The sequence below is a fragment of the Uranotaenia lowii genome, chromosome 1, assembly GCF_029784155.1.
Source record: "Uranotaenia lowii strain MFRU-FL chromosome 1, ASM2978415v1, whole genome shotgun sequence".
In the NCBI taxonomy this organism is placed as follows: domain Eukaryota; kingdom Metazoa; phylum Arthropoda; class Insecta; order Diptera; family Culicidae; genus Uranotaenia; species Uranotaenia lowii.
In genome coordinates this window covers 57,611,229-57,617,751 of record NC_073691.1, presented here as the reverse complement: position 1 = coordinate 57,617,751, position 6,523 = coordinate 57,611,229, and the positions used below count along the sequence as shown (strand labels likewise).

The 6,523-nt window shown below is 35.8% G+C and overlaps 1 long non-coding RNA gene across 1 annotated transcript; it reads left to right on the top strand.

The window, feature by feature from the left end:
• Positions 1 to 3,280: 3,280 nt before the first annotated feature.
• LOC129740378 (uncharacterized) lies at positions 3,281 to 4,360 on the top strand. The gene is made up of 3 exons (XR_008736220.1): positions 3,281 to 3,585; positions 3,721 to 3,907; positions 3,990 to 4,360. It is a non-coding gene; the product is annotated as an uncharacterized LOC129740378 (long non-coding RNA).
• Positions 4,361 to 6,523: the final 2,163 nt, after the last annotated feature.

The window sequence follows — 6,523 nt, the reverse complement described above, 5'->3', positions numbered from 1 at the left end:
CAACTCTCCAACAATTACATTTCGGTTTGTTCCCATCAATTACTTCACCTTTCCTTTCTCATCCGCTGTTCTATATTTCTCATTTTTAATTTTGTCCTCTTCACCGTTCATCTTGCGCCTTTGTTGTTTTTTTTTTAAACTATAATTTTTCACTATCATTCTCAAAAACATCTCACTCCCATCAATGATTTTTTTCATTTTCCATTCTTCACTTTCCTATTCTCATTCCTCACTCCATAATCCGCATTTATGGAATCTATTATTTTCCACTTTCTAACCCCAACTCTCCTCAAGCGCACTCCAAAGTTCTAAACAAACACCTGTGTAGAGGTGCCTCATTCAAGCTCACTGCACTTATGCATCAAAAATGGCTAACAAACGCCATCAAGCATCTCCATCTTCCGTTGCGTCTGTGCAAAATTGACCACTTTAATCCTCCAGTCAATGGCAAAGCTAGTACTTACCGACCACGCCATTGTCGAGACCGACCCGTCCTTCCTATTCCTGTTCACTTCTCAATCTCTAAAACTTCCTCAACAAAATTCATTTTTTCTACACAGCCATCTTCACTCATAGAAATTAGTCTGTAAACTGATTTAACCGTTTCCTTTCAACTCCTGACCAGGGTTGCCAACATTTGTATTCGAAAATCAGGGAACTGGTTTATTAAAAATCAGGCAAAATCAGGCAACGTAAGTAACGGAAATTTCGCGCAAAGTGATGACCTTTTTTTTTTTTTTGGTCATCAATCTACATTTTCAGCTCAATATGCATTGTGAGCCTACTTCGCTGAATTATTCCACTCAATCAAAGCACTGCAAAGATTCCCGTTTTTTAATAACAATTAAAGGGAATCTTTCGATTGCTTTCATTCAGCTACATTTTCACTTTTTAACTTCAGTAATGGTGCCTAATCCAGTTCTTTACTACCCATTTTTCATCACATTCGCAAAAATCAGGCATATTTTCAAAAATCAGGGAAATTCGACGGCTTATCAGGTTGTCAGGCAGAGCCTCGAAAAATCAGGCATTCCCTGAAAAATCAGGCACATTGGCATCTCTGCTCCTGACACGTACACATTACTCTCTTCTTCTGAAACTCTACACAGTCTTCTCTCTCTGATTATAACGAACGCTCTCATCAGTTCCCGAGTAAATAGCTGTAATGTGATCCCTCCTGTTCTGCTGTACATAGGGTTGCCAACCTTTCGTTTGTTTATTTTTTTTCTTTTATTTAATCTATACCTGCTATATTCCCTACATTCGCCTCCGCCTCTATACTCCTGAAGTAATTCTAGAAATTATTGATTAGATCCTACCGACTGCGCCATTGTCGAGACCGACCCGTCCTTCCTATTCCTGTTCACTTCTCAATCTCTAAAACTTCCTCAACAAAATTCATTTTTTCTACACAGCCATCTTCACTCATAGAAATTAGTCTGTAAACTGATTTAACCGTTTCCTTTCAACTCCTGACACGTACACATTACTCTCTTCTTCTGAAACTCTACACAGTCTTCTCTCTCTGATTATAACGAACGCTCTCATCAGTTCCCGAGTAAATAGCTGTAATGTGATCCCTCCTGTTCTGCTGTACATAGGGTTGCCAACCTTTCGTTTGTTTATTTTTTTTCTTTTATTTAATCTATACCTGCTATATTCCCTACAAATTTCTAACGTATGTTTTGGTGATAGCATTTGAAATATTACACACTTTTTTGACGATCTTTTGTTCGAGCTTGTACGTCTGTTCTCTGTGGTTTTGGTGAAAAAATCAGCATAATATTACGAACACTACCAGCTAAAACTATAACTATTATGGTTCTCATTAGTGCTTGTTTACGTGAATAACTCTACAAATATGGTTGACTCTACAAATATGGTCCGTTGAAAAGCTTAAGCTAGTTCGAGCAAAGACATAAAAGTTATTGAGCTAGAATAAAGATATTTTCCAAGAGATTTTTAGCTAAAGTTATGGAAATTAGCCTCATAATGAAACGTGCTCATCTTTGCTCTCACCCGATCAATTTTATGGTCGGAAAATAAACCGAATTATATTTTTGTTAACTTTAAAAAACAGATAGGGTAAATGTACCCGACCTTGGCACCTAAGGTATGGTTTACCCTTTTTTTTCGACATTCCTACCTTCCTGATGAGTGCACCATATAACATCCTTTGAAGAATTTACCTGCTAACTTGCTTAGAGTTCAACAAAAATATGTTTTCTCTATGGAACTTTCATAAATGTGAGTAAAATGCTTGCCAAGTACTCACTGTGGTGCTCCAATTACTTGGCCGCCGTACTAATTGTTTGCCGTTTCGATGATCCGATTCTTGGCCACCAGCAAAGTGCAATAGATCTTTACCAACAATGCTCAATTGACAGTTAACAGAATCGTTGGCTATTCTGAATATAAGGCCACTGACAGATTGACGTCAGCTGAGCGTAAAGTTCTATGCGACGATGGAACACCGGGCGCCACTCATACAAACAAAAAGGCTTTTGAAAACATTGATGAAATTTGGTTGAAAGGGAAGCACAAAATAAGCTTTCATTTCAAAAAGTCGGAAGTCCTGAAATTCCGCAATGCGATGGCGACACATAGGGTTATTTTCACTACCAAACAACTGTCTTCATATTGTGGAGTTTGGCTTCATAAAGTAAGAAATTGAAAAATTCCTTGAATGGTATTTTAAAATTTTGCCCTTTTGAATTTGTTAGCTGAGATTATGAGCTTCTACACGGAAAATAATAAAAAGGTAAAATTTACCGAGATAAAAAGGTGAATGCTTGTGAAACCCAAAAAGGTAACTTTTACCTCACCGAGGTGAAACTCACCTCGAAACGAGGTAAAGTTTACCTGAATCGAGCAGACAAAAAAGGTAGAATTCACCTAGAAAAAAAGGTAAATGCAAAAAAGGTACTTTCTACCTCTTCGAGGTATAGCTTACCTCGTAGCGAGGTGAAGGTAACTATTTCCGAATCTGTTTATTGAGGTTAAGTGGTTGTTTTGTTCAGGAAAAAGTGTTGTTTCACCTGCTGAGTTACGAAATGTTTTTCTTTTCAATCCGGAACAGCGAATATTGTCCTCCAGCTGGCCGGATGAGGCGGAAAAGTTTTTTTTTTTTTTCATTTGGAAACAAGTTTTGCATGATGCGTAACAACAATCGGAACTCGAAACAAAATTAACAATCAACAGTAAGATCTTTACTTTTTCATTTATTCATATATAATATATTTAAACACATTCCAGGGTGCTAAAATGATGCATTATGATATTCCATCGATATACTGCTCATCAAGAACGGATCCGTTGAAAACCGTTCCGAAACCGGATTAGGCTTCCATTATTCATCTCTCCCCGCGGCCACAACAAGTTGAGGTGCTCCTGCGTGTTATTCTTCCAAGCTGAACTGTTGGAGTGTATTCGGGTTCGGAACCTTCAAATTTTCGTTTCCAATACCCGGAGGAGTATAAAGAAAAGAAAAACGGTGATTAAATGGCCGGATCACCACGAAAAAGTTTTCGTTGTTTGGGAGGCGGAAGCTGGTCGGTCTGGTCATCGCTCGAAGTACGGCGGCAGGTAATTATAAATTCCGTTTTAATATTTCTGATTGGAATACTGAACCAAAGCAATTGAACCTTAAGGGTTTTGATCCGGTCGGTGAATGACGATGCATGTTCTAGAAAAAAAAAACTCAACATGTTTTATTTTTAGGCCGACGTAGAACCACCGGGTTATTTCCGACAAAGCGGAAGCCAGTCGCCCATCGTGCCGTATGCAAGAGGCTGATAAATATTTGCAATGCTGTTAATTCGGATTAAAGTTCCTCTGTTACCCATCCTGTTGCTCTTCGAAACGCTATGACAACAAAACTGATTCAATCGGAAATCAAAACAATACGGTTAGTGAATTTTTCTTATAAAAGTCTGGTCAAATTCCTGTAATGTTGAATATCGCATTTCTGTTATCTATCATTCGTATAGGCGACAGGAACCCTGGCGATAGGATGTCCGTTTGAAGCTACCCGGTTGGAGTAGAGATTCGTCTCCTGCAAGCAAAGGTCAAATGCCAGTTGCCAGCAGTAGTGGATCGGTAGCGAAACGATGGAACTAAATTGGTTGCCTTGCCCATTTTAAGTTGAGAGGATTCATGGAAGGTTCCACCGTAAGCCGTTACCTTCACCCAAAACTTAAGTTTTGATAAGACTCGTTGCATTCAATGAATCAGATAACAGCTCACGAAAATATTCCATATTCACCAATATTGCCATTAGATGTAAGATAATGTTTATATAGAAGACATATATAACTCCAGAAACTCGAGCGAAAATGAATAAAAAATCAATATGAATGAATCTGGGTTTTTGTTATTGAATAGATAGTATTCCAATGATTCAAACCAACTGAAATATAAAACATGTACCTTTTTGCTAGGTGAATTGAAAAAAGGTATAATTTACTTTTTTGCTAGGTGAATGAAAAAAAGGTAAAATTTACCTTTTTGCTAGGTGAATGAAAAAAAGGTAAAATTTACCTCAAAAGAGGGGTGGAAAAAAAATACCTCTGCTTCTCGGTAGATTTTACCTTTTTTTTATTCTCCGTGTAGCAAGAGCCATCTCGAATGCCCGGGGCGTTGCGCAGTGGTTTGACACGCCAAATAGATGTTAGAATGTAAACCTTGCTAAAACTTTTTTTTTTAATTCGACTCACATAAGATATTTTAAGGAATAATTGGAAAGCAAACGATATTTTCCTGAACTTCCAACTTCTGTTTCCATGAAAAAAAATTAGCACAAAAATCCAAAAAATTAAATATGAATAAGTACATATATGGTTCCCAAGCAATAGAAAACGATTCCAAAACTCAATTAATCATGTATTTTATTTACTAAAGTCATAAATTGCCATCGATCTAACAATTTTTAGATAAGAAAAACACTTAAGTCTTGTGAGAAGCTTAATTTAATTTAGTTTTTTTTTTAATATTTCGAACCACTGTGTTCTGTAGGAGACCACGTGGCTTGTGCTCGGCAGACTGCAATGCAAATGAGACATTCCACCGTGACGTGAAATCGCTTTTCCGGACTTTTCTGCACTTTTATCGTTCTAGAAGTCAACCAATTTACTTGAAAATGAAAAAAATTGTAGCAAACGGTCGCAAATAGAATTACCTTCAAAATGAATACAATTTGGTCATTTTAAAATTTAAGTTGTTTTTGTTGTGACTAATTACTTTTGTGACGTGAATTCACGCTAGAATTCACCATTTCGGACTTCAGTACATACATCTTTGAATTCCTGTTCTCTCTGTGGAAATGGAACATCGGTGTCTTCGAATGAGTTGTAAAGAAAATAATTACCCACAATTTGATGTACATAACTTCTCGATTGAACAACAACGAACGAAGTTATGCTGATTTGAAATTGTGACGTGAATTCACTCAGTTCAAACAGAAAAGGGTAGTTGACTGAATTCACGTCACGAAATATAAAGTTATACTGTGGCTATACTGAACCATTCTTTGGAGTCTTCAAATTTTATGTAGACTTTCAAAAACGATATTTTGTTGTTCCGACTTTTACAATCATAAATTTTTAGTATCTGCACCTAACTTTTTCCTTATTTTGATTGGCACTTGAAAAGCAACATATTGAGGGATCATATGTTAAAATAACTACTGTCTTTATTTAAAGATTAACCAAAAAAAAATAATTTTTTTCAATCTTTTTGCATTTTTATTTGAAAATAATGAACTTATTAAAAAATCAACTAAATTAAGCTCGATTTGTCAAAATCCGACCATCTGGAGGGTCAAAACAGCTTTCAGAGCACATTTTCATATAAAATTTAACGAAAAATCAAATTTTGTGACGTGAATTCACTCATTCGCGCTGTTGTAACTCAGCTAGATTCCAACCGATTTCTATAAATTTTAGTGTTTCAGAATCGTCTTATCATTTTTGAAGAAAATCTCATTTTTTTTATTCAAAAAAAAAAACAGTCAGAGTTTTCTCGTAAAATTAAAAACTTCCCTTTTTTTGTGACGTGAATTCACTCATTTGCGACTGTTTTTGTTCGCTTTTCAAACCAACTATATTGGATATAAACAAATTTTTTTTTCTACAAAATGAAGCCGTGTTTTTTGGCTACTGAACATACTGAAAATATTTCCGAAAAAAAATCATCCATATATTAAAATTAATGATTTAGTAAAAGTTGTCAAAAACACCACTTTTTTCAACAAAAAAACTGATTTTCAAAATCATCTAACACATGTTAAAAAAAACTTTTTTCTCTTTTTTCGTTGGTTTCGTGTGATTTGAATTATCAAAATTATAGACAATTTTGAGATTTTTTGATACGCGAACGGATAAAAATCACTTTTGAGCGGTACAAGCGCGTGGAATGTGTCAAATGCTGTTCACACACATACCAACTTACCTTCGATTCATGGTTCCCAAATAGCGATTTTTGCATTTTCAATGCTCGGATATGACTTTTAGCACAGAGAACTTTT